This window comes from Phyllobates terribilis, unplaced genomic scaffold, assembly GCF_046119375.1.
Source record: "Phyllobates terribilis strain yellow unplaced genomic scaffold, ASM4611937v1 Scaffold_417__1_contigs__length_1623298, whole genome shotgun sequence".
Classification (NCBI taxonomy): Eukaryota; Metazoa; Chordata; class Amphibia; order Anura; family Dendrobatidae; genus Phyllobates; species Phyllobates terribilis.
Window position 1 is genome coordinate 511835 of NW_027363177.1, and position 19078 is coordinate 530912.

Sequence of the window (19078 nt, forward strand, 5' to 3'; positions counted from 1 at the left end):
TTTTGGAGCAGGTTTTCTACTGGAATAGTTTGCAGAGGCCCTAAGTGCCAGAACAGCAAAATCCTCCTTCAAGTGACCCCATTTAGACATTACACATCTCTAGAAATTCATCTACTGTGAAAAAACAACTTTGACTTTATGGGTTATTTTTCAGTGGATATTACAGAGTAAAAATTGCAAATAGTGTTGTGCTCGTACATTGTAGCGCCCAATACATTGTATCCAGCTTGTGCTTCTGGAGACATGCACTCCGTAAATTAACTGGGCTCCCCCACTAGAGTAATGCCAAAAAGTGATAAACCGCAGATTAGTAACTACTGACGGGTTCTGATCTCTAATTACAATATGCAGATTGTTCTTTCCATATCATTAAGTCCAGTAAGTTTTGTGTTGTTCTCCCATAAGGAGGTGAACAGATCACTGTATCGGTATTAGTATCCTTGTACCGATCCTGCCAAAAACCAACATTACAAAACGAGTCTGCTCTTAGCTCAAACTTCAGAAATGCCACATAGTGATGTGTAATGGAATAAGAAGACCGAGGGCTTACCTTACCCTGCACGGTGAAGCCCCCTGTGCCAATGGGTAATGTATGTAAAGAAAACCCACAGCATCCATTGGTTTTCAATATGGCGTTGGCTGCATCCTCATCTGTTCTCCAGCTGTAATGTGAAATATCATTTTATTATTTGCATTTATATTGTAGAAATAATGATAATTTACCTTCAATTAATGAATGTTAATTCCATTGATAATTTACATGACATTTCTTCTAACATAATATTCCTTTCTTGGCAGATTTCCTCTGATTACATGATGAAGCATTCCAGCATGGCATCCAGCGATCAACATAAAGACCTGTTGGCCTTGCTGGATCTGCTCGCTGTCCCACTCCTGGAGGACACTATTCCAGGCATTGTCACATCATATGAGCCTGAAGAAATGAAGACCATGACCAGCGTGCTTATAGAACATCTGCATGATCTGGATGGACAGGATTTGGTGAATGCCCTCCTGTTCTTGGCAACTGTAACATCTGCCAGAGCGGACGCTGAGAACTTTCTGACTGATGAGCTGATTGATGAGACCTACTGTCTGATGCTCAAAGCAGAAAGTGAGAGACATCAGGGAATAACTGGTGCAGCTATGACGCTCCTGGCTAACATTGCTGTATACCGCTCTGAAGACGTCATGGAGCTCTTGGAAATCGATGAGGAACATCTACAGAGCAGCGAACTGAAAACACTGGATCTGATTTCCACCAAAACCATCAGAGTTTGGAATGAGATAATTGCAGCGCAGAATATACTGACAGTGGATGACTTGATTGTCCATACACAACACCAAGCTGGACCATCTGACAGCTTTGATTTTTATTATCATCTTCTGCACCCTAGCTATGGGTTCATTAACCATCAGGATGACTCTCATGTCCTCCAAGACACAGACACAACCCAGGCTGCGATGTGTCGTTACATTACTTGTGTCTTAACTGATGAGGAAAGGAAAAAGGTCATCCATTACCTGCTTATAGCAATGAGATCTGCTGTAAGAACCAGCAAACTCATCAGCATCATGTTCTTCTCGGAGCTCCTACTTCATCCTGAGCTCCTGGAGGGGAAAATGGCAAAAGACTTGATCTTATTCATGGCTTCAAAGATGGATAGCTCGGACGAGCTTGAGGTCTGTCTTGCTGTAGAAGCTATGGGAAATGCTAGTATAGGTGCACCAAGACAGGTGCATCAACTGAAAGACGTCATCTATGGCTGCCTTTACAGTAAATTATCTGGTAATCGAAAGCTAAAAGTTGTCATCAAAAGCTTACAAGCCCTATCAAAATTTGTCACACTGCTGAAAAGATCAAAACTTGGCAGGAAATTTGGGAAGATTGTCAATCGTTGTACTGACTACCTAAACGCCCCAAACCCACTGATCCGCACATACTCTACTTCACTATTTGCAGATCTCGCCCAGAACTGCAACAGGGACAAGAGAGGCTTCAGTCACCACGTCAGGAGATGCCTGCCTGACTTACTGATAAAGTTACACAGCAAAGACCAGCAGGTTAAGGCATCCGGTATTGCAGCCTTGTTGCATTGTCTGCCTTACATCGGATGTAACAACGTAGAAGAACTGTTATGTGCTGATGGCGAAAAGTCCTGCAAAATATATGAACAACTCGGGCAAAAAGAACCTGCCCTTCTGGTGAAGATGATGATCCACAGTACCGAAATGCTGTATATGGTAGACGAGGTAGACGCTGTACTGAAACACCTCACTATGATCAGAGACGCTTTACCCTATGAAGAACTCTATCCGTCAAAATTAGAAGACGTGTTTAAAGGGTTGAGGAGACTCACAAGTCAAATCTATAATCCAGTGGTGCAGGAGGCAAGTAACCATGCCGTGGACATCCTGGCCACCAAGTGGAAAAGTATTGGAACTGCTAAAGTGGCTAAAGTTGGAACACGCAGTAACGAAATCTATGAACAACTGAAAAGAGTGGAAGTCATATTTTACGAGACTTCAGTGTGAAACATCTATCAATGGACATCCTGTGCACAAAGTGGAGAAGTACTGGGACTGTTAGCAGGATGGAGAAAACTTGATAGTCCCCAAATGTATATATTTTTAAATAAATATTATAAAAAATACTCTTTGTTTGTTTTATTGCTGATAGTAACTAGCTATGTCTTCTACATTTCAAAACTGTACCTATATCGTAGAGATGAGCGAATAAATTGGAGTGGAATTCTACTTGAATTTTACAAAAATCCACATTCACCAAAATGTAGAGTGTTTGTAATTTGCTTCCAAGCGGATTCAGCAAAATTTATTTTGCAGAACCATAAAAGGCCATCAAAATGTAAAAAGATAAATACCGGCTCCTCCGCTCCTCATCGTAACCTGTCCAGTCATCTTCAGATCACCGACGCTCTTCACAGCGTGCACGCAAAGTCACGACCTCGTGACACTTGGCACAAGCTTGCACATAACCTTCCCGGGGCTCATCAGACCAGGACGTCCGGGCCCAACATGAGAGGCCCAAGGAAATCAATGTAAGCGGTGGCAATCTGAAGATGCAATGAGTACGGATGGGTGACTGTAAGGAGGGAGAGTCCGGAGAGGTGAGCAGTGAAGCCAGTATAAGTATTTTTCCTTTTTTTTACATATTACGTTTATTATGTTCTGAAGTTTGGAGAGACCCCAGAGTATATTACAGGATATTAAACTCTCTGAGAAGAACGGCTTTAAATCGACGTTCCTGGGAAAATCTGCACTAACAGGCTTATTGTAATATTACCTGATCCACTGATGTCTACCAGATACACATATTTTGGCAATAGACAATAGACATCTACGGAGAATGATCCAGCACTGTCTTGATTAATCTGCCTATGTATGTTATGGCATAAAATAGATGGTCCCAGAATTAGGATACTGATAACATATGAAGTCAGGAAATCAATTTCAGATCAGTTGTGGATCAGGCAACAGTCACCCTTGGAGATCCGATGTTAGCAGGTCCCTGGTAGCAGAATTTATTCAATGTATGGAGCTGGAACAGCACAACTCCATTGTGTAATGGTTGTTCAAATGCTGAGGGACCTGATAACCTAGCTCTATCAGTAGCCCTATATCTGGCCCTGTACCTTACCCTAACACTAACCCAACCCTAGCTAGGGTTAGAAAAGGGGTGTGTGTGTAAGAACATAAAATAATGAATACAGACGAGCAGATTACATTTACATTTACCAGCTTCACCAAACTTCTCCAAGACATTTGATTTCATCCAAATCAATGGCACTTCAAATCCCCTAGATGCCCTGATAAAACATATATGACAGTCCTCACTATTCTCCTCCCTCACTATTCTCCTCCCAGTTGTGTTGTCACACACTATCTGTACAATTTTTCAGTGTTTTATGGCTTTTTCTCCGTATCTGGATGGCTAGGCTGTGAGCTGTGATGTCTTCTCACTATGCATACGTCTTGTACGTACAGAGGTGTTGCACAACCAAGAAAACTTGTTGATTGCTGTGGATCCAACCTAACCATAAACCTAGATGGGAGGAAGAATGGCGAGTGAGGAAAGAGTGTCCTACAATCTGATGGCTAGTTACAATATGCAGATTGTTCTTGCCATATAATTAGGGCCAGTAAGTTTTGTGGTGTTGCCCTTCAATAAGGAAGTGAACAGCGCACTGCACTGGCATTAGTATCCTCGTACGGATACTGCCGAAAATCAACACTAAAGTAGGTGTCTACACTTAGCTCTAACTTCAGCAATGCCACATAGTGATGTGTAATGGCATAAAAAGGCCAATCCACTTCAGGGTTTACCTTCCGGAGAAGCCCCTATCTGATCAGAGATGGCAGACAAAGGTAAGCAGCAGCATATTTCACAACACATTGCAGTATCAGAATTTTTAGGCTAACTAAATTGTTTCAACGGCCTAAAAATTATCCCTTTTTTGGGAAGTTGGGGGGAAGAAAAGATGCAGGTCTTGCTGTCATTTATAGTCAGGTGGTGAAACTGGAAGTATCCGTGGCATTTTCACATCGTTAAGTGTAATAATTATCCCTGTTTGAGTGGCTTTGCCCTTTTCTAAATGAATAAGTGATGTCCAAATAATTTCTATTTAATAGGGAGACAAAACAGGTGTACTGTGATGTTTTAATTGTGAAAAAATAATGGCCTCCCAACCAGAAGTGAAAAAAATATCCCTTTTCTTGTGGCCTGCAATTGGTTTACTAGTTACAAAATCATTTGGGAAATAAAAAGGCTTTTTATCAAGCCATCCAAAAATGATCCCTAAAGTGGCACTGTTTTGAGGATGAAAAAGTCCTGGCTTGTTGTCAATAAGTAATTTTAAAAATAAGCCCTATTCTCACAACTCTTTTTGAGGGTACAAACGCATGAGAGTACGTTTCCAAGCATCAGAAGTACAGTCAAGCACTATGAAACACAGTAGGCAGCCAGGAGGTGTGTGGCTAGCATGGCGGTGCAGTGGCTGCGGCATCAGCAGCACGGTAGAGAGTTAGGACGGCTCAGGCAAGGACATGCTTAGCAGTTTATGCCCAGAAATGGCAGCTGTACAGTCAAACACTATGAAACACAGTAGACAGCCAGGAGGTGTGTGGCTAGCATGGCGGTGCAGTGGCTGCGGCATCAGCAGCACGGTAGAGAGTTAGGACGGCTCAGGCAAGGACATGCTTAGCAGTTTAGGCCCAGAAATGGCAGCTGTACAGTCAAGCACTATGAAACACAGTGGGCAGCCAGGAGGTGTGTGGCTAGCATGGCGGTGCAGTGGCTGCGGCATCAGAAGCACGGTAGAGAGTTAGGACGAGTCAAGCAAGGTCATGCTTAGCAGTTTAGGCCCAGAAATGGCAGCTGTACAGTCAAGTACTATGAAACACAGTGGGCAGCCAGGAGGTGTGTGGCTAGCATGGCGGTGCAGTGGCTGCGGCATCAGAAGCACAGTAGAGAGTTAGGACGAGTCAGGCAAGGACATGCTTAGCAGTTTAGGCCCAGAAATGGCAGCTGTACAGTCAAGCACTATGAAACACAGTGGGCAGCCAGGAGGTGTGTGGCTAGCATGGCGGTGCAGTGGCTGCGGCATCAGCATAGGACGGCTCAGGCAAGGACATGTGACTCTCCCCCTGGGCCGTGGGGCACTCGGATCCGGGCGGTAGGGAAACGATGGGAGTAGTAGTGGCAACCCGATTCCGTGGCTCAGGGTGGTCAGACCAATGGTAGCTTGCTATGCTCTATTGATAATGTCCGACTACGCCACCTGTGTATTGCGGTTATTAGGAACCGCCGCTGCATGCAGACCGCTGGGGCTGATGAGGTGTGCAGCTAGGGTAGTGTGACTCCCCACGGGAAGAGTGCGGCCCCATGGCAGTAATATGGATGTTGGGAGTGATGGTAGTGAGAGCCCCGGTGCTGATAGTGCTGGAGGAGCAAGGAGCACACAGACAACAGGTTGCAGTCCAGGGTCTTTACTGAAACAGGTAAACTGACCCATAAACAGTCCCAGCTAGGAGGGGACCTGGATGTCTGAGAGCAATGGGGAAATTGGCCCTGGTCAGGGTGAGGGTGTAGGCCTACCGTGCTTTCTGCGCTCCTTCTGACTATCTCCTCCTTATAGGATAATAGCCCACGCTTCTGAGCTTTCCGTGTATTCTCGCCTGTATGGCCTGCGACATGGGTTCCTTTCTGCTCCCAGCCTGGTACGGCTTTGCTGGTCCCTTCTGTTGTGGCAGGGCCTCCAGGCTTCTTAGGCCAAGGAACATACAGTCCCCTGCGAACTGGTTATCTGCTGGAGAATGTGGAATCCTTCCAGCCTCAGACACCAAAGTCTAGTAAATTAAGTCCTTTCTCTGCCAAGACAGGCTCACTTCGCCTCTTGTCTCTGGCTTGTGGCTCTCCTCCTGCCACACTTCCTCTTAGGTGCAATACAACTTTCTGTCCCTGCTCTGCTCTGGGACACATCTCAGTCCTGAGACAGGCCATCAATTCTCCCTAACCCTGCCCCCAGCACCAGCTTTTATAGGGGCAGCCTGCTCCCCTACTGGCCTGAGACAGGAGGCATTGCATGCTAATGTTCCCCTGACTAGAGAACCTCCCCCCTGCTCTCAGACACAGCTTTAATTACTCTTGTGGCATCCAGGCCAGGGTGACACATTCCCCCCTAGTGAAATTTAGTACTCCGAGACTAAACAGTAACAAGAACAATATGCATGACCATAAAACATTAGTATACAAGCGACGCACAGATTGAGTTCTTAAGGTCACAGTGTGGCCTGTGACTGGGTGTCCATATCACCAGCACAACGGGGAGCCTTAACCAGGTGGGGGTCTGTCCTACCCCAAGTCCTTTACAGTCTTAGTTCATTCCTGGGTTAGGCTCCGAACGCAGTCCATACAAGGTCCCGGTTATAAAAAGTCCATAACCTTTGAGTCCTTACGGTAGCTGCAAGAAACTGAAACAAGGAATTACCAAACAAGCATGTAACTTGGCAAACATTTCAACATTTGGTAACAGGGTTATTTACAATTTTAGTGCACCCTATATTTTCCAGCGAGCGGGTATCTGTCCCTTTGTGCTCCTGGTTGACCTACGTAGCCCACTATCTGGTGGTGGACCAACCTGGCTTTCCCCACTAGCGTTAGGGGTACAGCTACCAGCTGGGTGTACAGGTAGGGCAGGCAGCTGTCTACGGGTCCTTTGGCTTACCGCAGGCATGGCAGGCTCACTGTCAACAGAGGGTTGACTCTCCTGGGCTGCTGGTACAGGCTCTTCTGCCTCTGGAACTGCTTGCTCCTCTTCACCTTCCGGCTCTGGTGTTGGTTGTTGCTGGGCCGGTTGCAGGAAATGCAGGACGGGTACCACTATGGCATCATTTATGCGAGTCCAGGACTGAGGAAACTCTCCGAGAACGGTGCTGATCATTTCTTCCTTGTCCTCTGCGGGTTCAAGGTCACTCTGATCCTCTTCTGCACTACGGAGTTGCTCGGGGCACCTTTTGAGGTGGTCTCTGGAGACGACACTAGTGGTTTCTCCTCCGTCCTTGGTGATTACGCACACCTTTGGGTTGTCGTGGTCAGACTGCAGTACGGTGTAGGGTTTCCTTTCCCACTGGTCGTCCAACTTATGTAGCCTTCTCTTCCGCTTCAGGACCTGCTCACCAGGTTCTAGGGGACCAGCAGGGGCGTGTTGGTTGAAGAGTCTTTCTTGCCTTTCTCTCACCTGGGCCAGGCTCTTCTCCACACTCTCCTGTACCTTCTTGTACTGCAGTTGCCTTTCCGTATCCCAATCCGCATCCGGAGAGGTGTCCTCAGGCGTTAGGACTCCCATCTCCAGGTCTATGGGCAGCTTACCTGGTCTGGCTCGCATCAGGCAAGCCGGGGTGCAGTTTGTAGCATTCACCGGGATATTGTTGTATAGGTCTATCAGGTCCGGCAGTTTTTCTGGCCACAGGCTGCGTTCCTCCAGGGGCAACGTCTTCAGGAGATCAATGACTATATTGTTCATCTTCTCACACATCCCGTTGGTTTGTGGGTGGTAAGGCGTTGTACGAATTTTCTTACAGCCATAGAGGTTGCAGAACTCCTGGAAGATTTCAGCCTCGAATGCTGGACCCTGGTCTGTCAGAACCTGTTCCGGATACCGGTGTGGACGGCAGAAGTATTGTTGGAAGGCTCTGGCCGCTGCTTGGGCTGTCAAGTCCTTTACCGGGACCACCACTAGAAAACGGGAATAGTGGTCCACGATTGTCAGGGCATAGATGTATCCTGACCGGCTGGGAGCCAATTTGACATGGTCCAGAGCTACCAGCTCAAGAGGCTGCGTGGTGACGATGGGCCTCAAGGGTGTCTTCTGGCTGGCACGTTCCTTCCTCCTTAGGTGACAAGGGCCACAGTCTCTGCACCATTTTTCTACTGCTCCTCTCATGCCGACCCAAAAGAATCTTCCTCTTAGCAGGAACTCCAGTTTCTTCCAAGCGAAGTGCCCCGCCTTGGGACCACGACTTGCCAGGTCAGCTCGTGCGTCCGGTGGTTGACAATCCTTCTGCACAACTTGCCTTCGTAGAGGAACAGCTTGCTCTTCTCCTTCCATAGCTGCTTGGCTTCCTCTGGGGCATCTGGATCTAAGCGGGCGTCTTCCCGGGTCAGCAGATCTTTCACCAGGCGGACTGCAGGATCACTATCTTGGGTCTCGGCCCAGCTGTGGTGAGGTAGGGGATTGATCATCACGGTTGTTAGATCCTCCTCCTTCACGCGGTGGGAGTATTGAGCGGCTCCATACCGGTGAAACGCGGGGAGTTCTACCTCCTCCAGCTCTTCTGGGTCTTCGTCACCTTCAGGTAAATGAGGCATCCTCGATAGGGCATTAGCGTTGGCATTGGTTTTGCCGGCCCGGTACTTGATCACAAAGTCATAGTTGGAGAGACGGGCCATCCACCGCTGTTCCAGGGCACCCAGTCTTGCATTGTCCAGGTGTGTCAATGGGTTGTTGTCCGTGTACACGGTGAACTTTGCGGAGGCCAGGTAATGCTTGAAGCATTCCGTCACGGCCCACACCACCGCCAAGAATTCTAGCTTGAAGGAGCTGTAATTCTCCGGGTTCCTCTCGGTGCGCCTCAGCTTCCGACTGGCGTATGCGATCACCCGTTCTCTGCCCTGTTGGTTTTGGGACAGTACGGCTCCCAGTCCCACATTACTGGCGTCTGTGTGGAGAATGAAAGGCTGGCCGTAATCAGGGTAGGCCAGGATCTCATCCCCCGTGAGGGCCATCTTTAGCTAGCGGAAGGACTCCTCTTCCGGTTTATCCCACTTGAAGGGTGGCTTTTGGCTCCTGGACTTAGACTGTCCGATTAGGAGGTCCTGCATAGGAGCTGCCATCTTAGTGAACCCGGGGATGAACCTTCGGTAGTAGCCTACCATCCCGAGAAACTGTCTCACCTCTTTGATGTTCGAGGGGCTTGGCCAGCTCTTGATTGCCGTGACCTTGTCAGGGTCGGGTGCCACTCCTTCCGCGCTTACCACGTGCCCTAGGTACTGGACCCTTGGTTTCAGCAGGTGACACTTCGATGGTTTCACCTTCAGGCCATAGCCTGCCAGGGCTTCGAACACCTCGGCCAGGTGCTTTAGGTGGTCCTCGTAGGTCTTCGAATAGACGATCACGTCGTCCAGGTAAAGGAGGACCGTCTCGAAGTTTCGGTGCCCTAGACAGCATTCCATCAGCCGCTGGAAGGTCCCTGGTGCGTTGCAGAGCCCGAAAGGCATACAGTTGAATTCGCTCAGTCCCATCGGGATGGTGAAGGCGGTCTTCTCCTTGTCAGCCTCTGCGACAGGAACCTGCCAGTACCCGCTAGTAAGGTCCAAAGTAGAAAAGAAGTTAGCAGATTTTAGTGCGGCTAAAGACTCCTGTTATGCACACGCCCGGACTGACTGGCGTGTGCGGGTGTTGTGGTTCCACTGGACCATGGACCGGAGAGTGCCTGGAGGGGCGTGACTAAGTATCTGGCCGATCCGACCAAGGTGGCACGACGGCATACGACGCCAGTGCACCAGGGAGAAACCGGGCAGAGGGACCAGGTGCTACTCCAGGTCAAACTCCGGACACGGGGGTTGACCCACACTGGGATTACTGGAACAGGCAGGTTAGGCTGGCACAGACTGGTGGATGTAAGCAAACACGGCAGGTATGCAGATGGGTGGATACAGGCGAGTATGCAGGCAGGGAGGTACTGGCCGAAAGGACGGGCTGGAGCACAGAAAGGTTAAGACCCAGTACAGACTGGGTCACAGAACCGCAGATGCGGTAGACAACCACAGCAGAGAGGGAACGCCCAAAGCGGTGGGCAAGAACAGAGCAGGACGGGGCTGCAGGAGCAGCGAGCACAAGCAGGGCAGGACAGGACTGCCGGAGCAGCGGGCAGAAGCAGGGCAGGACAGGACTGCCGGAGCAGCGGGCAGAAGCAGGGCAGGACAGGACTGCCGGAGCAGCGGGCAGAAGCAGGGCAGGACAGGACTGCCGGAGCAGCGGGCAGAAGCAGGGCAGGACAGGACTGCCGGAGCAGCGGGCAGAAGCAGGGCAGGACAGGACTGCCGGAGCAGCGGGCAGAAGCAGGGCAGGACAGGACTGCCGGAGCAGTGAACAAAAGGGTCAGAGCGGAGCAAGGCTGCCGGAGCAGTGAGCAAAAGGGTCAGAGCGGAGCAAGGCTGCCGGAGCAGTGAGCAAGGAGTCAGAGCAGGACGGACAGGGCTCTGTTCACACGGAACAGACAGGAAGGGAAAGGCAGAGCCAGATACCCACAGGGTATTTGCAGTGAAGTAGCAAGTGGACCACAAACTCACAAACGGGAGTACAGAGACAACAAGCAGGAGTTAGGTACGAGTTCAGACTCTGCAGAAAAAGGAAAGGAACGGACATAGAGGCAAAACAGGTAAAGGATAGGAGAGAGTTCAGACTGGAACTGAGTGTACGGAAGAGACCGACACTGCAGCGGGATACAGGAGCGGGTCTGGGAATACGGCCCCCAGAGAGGCGGGACAAACAGGCAAGGAGCGTGTTCAGACAGGACAGACAAGATACAGGAACGGATCTAGGTAATCGGCCCCTAGAAGGCGGGAGGAACAGGCTAGGAGCGTGTTCAGACAGGCCTGGAAATACAGCCTCCAGGAAAGGCAGCAGGCAAGAGTACACAGACAGGACTCAGTTCAGACACAGGAACTGATACCGCAAGGCAGGAGACATAGACAGGACTCAGTTCAGACAGGAACAGATACCGCAAGGCAGGGACACAAACAGGACTCTGTTCAGACGGGAACAGATACCACAAGGCAGAGACACAAACAGGACTCTGTTCAGACGGGAACAGATACCGCAAGGCACAGACAGGCAGATCTAGGAATACGGCCCTTAGAAGGCGAAAGAACAGGCAAGAAGCGTGTTCACAAGAACAGACCACAGTTCAGACACAGAACTGGAAAACAGGCAGGAAAACAGGATAGGACCTGGCATGTCAGAGACAAAAAGCCGACTGACAGGACACAATGCTCAGGCGCCATCTTGAGGAAGAAGGTGGTATAAATACCCAAAGATGGACAGCAATAGGCTGAAGGTGCAACAGGGGTGTGTCCGCAGCAGGTACAAGAAACAGGAAGTTCAGCGGACGTAGCCCTATGCAGCCAAAACAGACAAACAGACAGCAAGGAGGGAAGCCAGAGAGACATTCTGGACTGGAGATCAAGTGCGCGCTCTTGCACAGTGGGAGATGGACCACCATGCAAGGACGCCGCCAGGTATGTTACAACTCCTCTATTCTAGGCAGCGGATATGCGTCTTTGTGGGTGATACGGTTGATTTGTCTATAGTCCATGCACATTCTCATGGTGCCGTCTTTCTTTTTCACCAGAACCAAGGGGGCTGCCCAGGGGCTACAGCTATCTCTAATGACCCCAGCTTCCTTCATTTCTCTTATCATGCCCTTTGCGTTCTGATAATGTGCAGGGGGTACAGGTCGGTGTCTTTCTTTTATCGGTGGGTGGCTCCCTATGGGGATGTGGTGTTCTATCCCTTTTACTCTGCCGAAGTCTAGCGGGTGCTTACTAAAGACTCTCTCGTACTCCTGTACCACCCGGTAGACTCCTTGTTTTTGGTGCAGGCGAGTGGAGTCAGCACCCACGTGGAGTTTCTGGCAACAGTCCTCCTTTTGTTTCTGGGAGCCATTACCCTCCGCCTGAGGAGATGGAGGCAAGGGTTCCACGGCCCTGATAGCTTTGTGTTCGACAACAAACAGTTTGGCGAGTATAGCGTACCTGGGTAAGTGTACTTCCCTCTCCCCAATGTGGAGGATGCGGACGGGCACCCTCCCATGACGGACATCAACCACCCCCCGGGCTGTCAAAATGGTGGGCCTGCTGTCTGAGTACACGGGTTCTACCATGGCTTGGTAGTCTCTACCTCTCAACCCGATTGCAGTCCGACACCAGATCATCATTTCACTTTTGGGAGGCATGGAAATGGGGAATGGGTCACTCAGTCTTACGCTACCGATCTCACCACCAGACAGTTCTACCTGCTGCCGTCTCATCAGGGCTTTTATCTCCTTGTTGAGGACTCTCTGTTGGCTGGAACTAGCATTCACCGCCACCTGTTGTAGAATTACAATTACCTCTGAAAGACAATTTTCAATTACGTTAGTACCCACAGTTATTTTAGGGTGACTTTCACGACGGTCAATGTCCACAATAATCACTCCCTGTGCCGGTAGTTCAACTTTACCAATTTTAATGGTCATCTCCTTGAACCCCATCTGCGGCACGGGTAAGCCATTACTGGCGATGATGCTCAAATTACTGTCTGGATACCGTGTGATATCAGCATCAGTCCAATACTGGGTGAGTCAGCCTCTGGGGTGATCCTTATTGAGCACCGCTGCGGGTGACATGCACCCATGAGGATGACACCCCTGTGAGTGAGTCAGCCTCTGGGGTGAACCTTCCTGAGCGCCGCTGCAGGTGACATGCACCTATGGGGATGACACCTCTCTGAGTGTGTCAGACTCTGGGGTGATCCTTACTGAGCACTGCCGCTGCGGTTGACATGCACCCGTGAGGATGACACCCCTGTGAGTGAGTCAGCCTCTGGGGTGATCCTTACTGAGCACTGCTGCAGGTGACATGCACCCTTGGGGATGACACCTCTCTGAGTGACTCTGCCTCTGGGGTGATCCTTTCTGAGCACCGCTGCAGGTGACATGCACCTGTTGGGATGACAACCCTGTGGGTGAGTCAGCCTCTGGGGTGACCCTTACTGAGTAGCGCTGCAGGTGACATCCACCCGTGGGGATGACACCCCTGTGCGTGAGTCAGTCTCTAGGGTGATCCTTACTGAGCACCGCTGCAGGTGACATGCACCCATGGGGATGACACCTCTGTGAGTGAGTCAGCCTCTGGGGTGATTCTTACTGAGCACCGCTGCAGGTGACTTGCACCCATGGGGATGGCACCCCTGTGAGTGAGTCAGCCTCTGGGGTGATTCTTACTGAGCACCGCTGCAGGTGACATGCACCCATGGGGATGACACCTCTGTGAGTGAGTCAGCGTCTGGAGTGATCCTTACTGAGCATCGCTGCTGGTGACTTGCACCCATGGGGAAGACACCCCTGTGAGTGAGTCAGCCTCTGGGGTGATCCTTACTAAGCACCGCTGCAGGTGACATGCACCCGTGGGGATGACCACTCTGTGAGTGAGTCAGCCTCTGGTGTAATCCTTACTGAGCATCGCTGCTGGTGACTTGCACCCATGGGGAACACACCCCTGTGAGTGAGTCAGCCTCTGGGGTGATCCTTACTAAGCACCGCTGCAGGTGACATGCATCCGTGGGGATGACACCTCTGTGGATGAATTAGCCTTTGGGGTGATCCTTACTGAGCATCGCTGCCGGTGACATGCACCCATGGGGATGACATCTCTGTGAATGAGTCAGCCTCTGGGGTGATCCTTACTGAGCACCGCTGCAGACACCCATGGGGATGACACCCCTGTGAGTGAGACAGCCTCTGGGGTGATCCTTACTAAGCACCGCTGCAGGTAACATGCATCCATGGAGATGGCACCCCTGTGAGAAAGTTTGCCTCTGGGTTGATCCTTACTGAGCATCGCTGCAGGTGACATGCACCCATGGGGATGACATCTCTGTGAGTGAGTCAGCCTCTGGGGTGATCCTTACTGAGCACCGCTGCAGGTGACATACACCCATGGGGATGACACCCCTGTGAGTGAGACAGCCTTTGGGGTGATCCTTACTAAGCACCGCTGCAGGTGACATGCACCCATGCAAATTTCACCCCTGTGGGTGAGTCAACCTCTGGGGTGATCCTTACTGAGCACCGCTGCAGGTGATATGCACCCATGGGGATGACACCTGTGAGTGAGACAGCCTCTGGGGTGATTCTTACTATGCACCGCTGCAGGTGACATACACCCATGGAGATGACACCCCTGTGAGTGAGTCAGCCTCTGAGGTGATCCTTACTGAGCACCGCGGCAGGTGACATTCACCCATGGAGATGACACTCCTGTGGGTAAGTCAGCCTCTGGGGTGATCCTTACTGAGCACCGCTGCAGGAGACATGGGGATCACACCCCTGTGAGTGAGTCAGCCTCTGGGGTAATCCTTACTGAGCATCGCTGCTGGTGACTTGCACCCATGGGGATGACACCTCTGTGGGTGAGTCAAGCCTCTGGGGTGATCCTTACTGAGCATCGCTGCCGGTGACATGCACTCATGGTGATGACATCTCTGTGAGTGACTCAGCCTCTGGGGTGATCCTTACTAAGCACCTCTGCAGGTGACATGCATCCGTGGGTATAACACCTCTGTGAGTGAGTTAACCTCTGGGGTGATCCTTACTGAGCATCGCTACCGGTGACATGCACCCATGAGGATGACACCCCTGTGAGTGAGTCAGCCTCTGAGGTGATCCTTACTGAGCACCGCTGCAGGTGACATACACCCATGGGGATGACACCCCTGTGAGTGAGTCAGCCTCTGAGGTGATGCTTACTGAGCACCGCTGCAGGTGACATACACCCATGGGGATGCCACCCCTGTGGGTGAGTCAGCCTCTGAGGTGATTCTTACTGAGCACCGCTGCAGGTGACATGCTCCCATGGGGATAACACCCTTGTCGTTGAGTCAGCCTCTGGGGTGATCTTTACTGAGCACCGCTGCAGGTGACATGCACTAGTGGGGATGACACTCCTGTGGGTGAGTCAGCCTCTGGGGTGATCCTTACTGAGCACCGCTGCAGGTGACTTGCACCCATGGGGATGACACCTCTGTGGGTGAGTCAGCCTCTGGGGTGATCCTTACTGACCACTGCTGCAGTTGACACGCACCTGTGTGGATGACACCCCTGTGAGTGAGTCAGCCTCTATGGTGATCCTTACTGAGCACCGCTGCAGGTGACATGCACCCATGGGGATGACAACCCTGTGGGTAAGTCAGCCTCTGGGGTGATCCTTACTGAGCACCGCTGCAGGCGACATGGGGATCACACCCCTGTGAGTGAGTCAGCCTCTGGGGTAATCCTTACTGAGCATCGCTGCTGGTGACTTGCACCCATGGGGATGACACCTCTGTGGGTGAGTCAAGCCTCTGGGGTGATCCTTACTGAGCATCGCTGCCGGTGACATGCACTCATGGGGATGACATCTCTGTGAGTGAGTCAGCCTCTGGGGTGATCCTTACTGAGCACCGCTGCAGGTAACATGCACCCATGGGGATGACACCCCTGTGAGTGAGTCAGCCTCTGAGGTGATCCTTACTGAGCACCGCTGCAGGTGACATACACCCATGAAGATGGCACCCCTGTGAGAAAGTTTGCCTCTGGGGTGATCCTTACTGAGCATCGCTGCAGGTGAAATGCACCCATGGGTATGACACCCCTGTGAGTGAGTCTGCCTCTGGGGTGATCCTTACTGAGCACCGCTGCAGGTAACATGCACCCATGAGGATGACACCCCTGTGAGTGAGTCAGCCTCTGGGGTGACCCTTTCTGAGCACCGCTGCAGGTGACATGCACCCTTGGGGATGACATCCCTGTGGGTGAGACAGCCTCTGGATTGATCCTTGCTGAGCACAGCTGCAGGTGACATGCACCCATGGGGATGACACCTCTGTGAGTGAGACAGCCTCTGGGGTGATCCTTACTGAGCACCGCTGCAGCTGACATGCACCCGTGGGGATGACCCCTCTGTGAGTGAGTCAGCCTCTGGGGTGATCCTTACTGAGCACCGCTGCAGTTTACGTGCTCCCATGAGGATGACACCCCTGTGAGTGAGTCAGCCTCTGGGGTGATCCTTACTGAGCACTGCTGCGGGTGACATGCACCCGTGGGGATGACACCCCTGTGAGTGAGTCAGCCTCTGGGGTGATCCTTACTGAGCACCGCTGCAGGTGACATGCACCTATGGGGATGACACCTCTCTGAGTGTGTCAGACTCTGGGGTGATCCTTACTGAGCACTGCCGCTGCGGGTGACATGCACCCGTGGGGATGACACCCCTGTGAGTGAGTCAGCCTCTGGTGTGATCCTTACTGAGCACTGCTGCAGGTGACATGCACCCGTGGGGATGACACCCCTGTGAGTGAGTCAGCCTCTGGAGTGATCCTTTCTGAGCACCGCTGCAGGTGACATGCACCTGTTGGGATGACACCCCTGTGGGTGAGTCAGCCTCTGGGGTGACCATTACTGAGCAGCGCTGCAGGTGACATGCACCCGTGGGGATGACACCCCTGTGCGTGAGTCAGTCTCTAGGGTGATCCTTACTGAGCACCGCTGCAGGTGACATGCACCCATGAGGATGACACCCCTGTGAGTGAGTCAGCCTCTGGGGTGATCCTTACTGAGCACTGCTGCAGGTGACATGCACCCATGGGGATGACAACTCTGTGAGTGAGTCAGCCTCTGGGATGATCCTTACTGAGCACCGCTGCGGGTGACATGCACCCATGAGGATGACACCCCTGTGAGTGAGTCAGCCTCTGTGGTGAACCTTCCTGAGCGCCGCTGCAGGTGACATGCACCTATGGGGATGACACCTCTCTGAGTGTGTCAGACTCTGGGGTGATCCCTACTGAGCACTACCGCTGCGGGTGACATGCACCCTTGGGGATGACACCTCTCTGAGTGACTCTGCCTCTGGGGTGATCCTTTCTGAGCACCGCTGCAGGTGACATGCACCTGTTGGGATGACAACCCTGTGGGTGAGTTAGCCTCTGGGGTGACCCTTACTGAGCAGCGCTGCAGGTGACATCCACCCGTGGGGATGACACCCCTGTGCGTGAGTCAGTCTCTAGGGTGATCCTTACTGAGCACCGCTGCAGGTGACATGCACCCATGGGGATGACACCTCTGTGAGTGATTCTGCCTCTAGGGTGCTCCTTTCTGAGCACCGCTGCATGTGACATGCAACTATGAGGATGACACCCCTGTGAGTGAGTCAGCCTCTGGGGTGATTCTTACTGAGCACCGCTGCAGGTGACATGCACCCATGGGGATGACACCTCTGTGAGTGAGTCAGCGTCTGGGGTGATCCTTACTGAGCACCGCTGCAGCTGACATGCACACGTGGGGATGACACCTCTGTGAGTGAGTCAGCCTCTGGGGTAATCCTTACTGAGCATCGCTGCTGGTGACTTGCACCCATGGGGAAGAAACCCCTGTGAGTGAGTCAGCCTCTGGGGTGATCCTTACTGAGCACCGCTGCAGGTGACATGCATCCGTGGGGATGACACCTCTGTGAGTGAGTCAGCCTCTGGGGTAATCCTTACTGAGCATCGCTGCTGGTGACTTGCACCCATGGGGAAGACACCCCTGTGAGTGAGTCAGCCTCTGGGGTGATCCTTACTAAGCATCGCTGCAGGTGACATGCATCCGTGGGGATGACACCTCTGTGGGTGAGTTAGCCTCTGGGGTGATCCTTACTGAGCATCGCTGCCGGTGACATGCACCCATGGGGATGACATCTCTGTGAGTGAGTCAGCCTCTGGGGTGATCCTTACTAAGCACCGCCGCAGGTGACATGCATCCGTGGGGATGACACCTTTGTGGGTGAGTTAGCCTCTGGGGTGATCCTTTCTGAGCATCGCTGCCTGTGACATACACCCATGGGGATGACATCTCTGTGAGTGAGTCAGCCTCTGGGGTGATCCTTACTGAGCACAGCTGCAGGTGACATGCAACCGTGGGAATGACACCTCTGTGGGTGAGTCAGCCTCTGGGGTGATCCTTACTGAGCACCGCTGCAGGTGACATGCACCCATGGGGATGACACCACTGTGAGTGTGTCAGCCTCTGGGGTGATTCTTACTGAGAACCGCTGCAGGTGACATGCACCCATGGTGATGAAACCACTGTGGGTGAGTCTGCCTCTGGGGTGATCCTTACTGAGAACCGCTGCAGGTGACATGCACCCATGGGGATCACACCCCTGTGAGTGAGTCAGCCTCTCGGGTGATCCTTACTGAGCACCGCTGCAGGTGACATGCACCCATGGGGATGACACCTCTGTGAGTGAGTCAGCTTCTGGCGTGATCCTTAATGAGCATCACTGCAGGTGACATGCACCCATGGAGATGACAAATCTGTGAGTGAGTCACCCTCTGGGGTGATCCTTACTGAGCACCGCTGCAGGTCGCATGCACCCATGGGGATGACACCCCTGTGGGTGAGTCAGCCTCTTCGGTGATCCTTACTGAGCAATGCTGCAGGTGACATGCACCCATGGGGATGACACCTCTGTGAGTGAGTCAGTCTCTGGGGTGATCCTTACTGAGCACTGCTGCAGGTGACATGCACCCGTGGGGATGACACCCCTGTGGGTGAGTCAGCCTCTGTGGTGATTCTTACTGACCACCGCTGCAGGTGACATGCACCCGTGGGGATGACAGCCCTGTGAGTGAGTCAGCCTCTGGGGTGATCCTTACTGAGCACTGCTGCAGGTGACATGCACCCATGAGGATAACACCCCTGTGGGTGAGTCTGCCTCTGG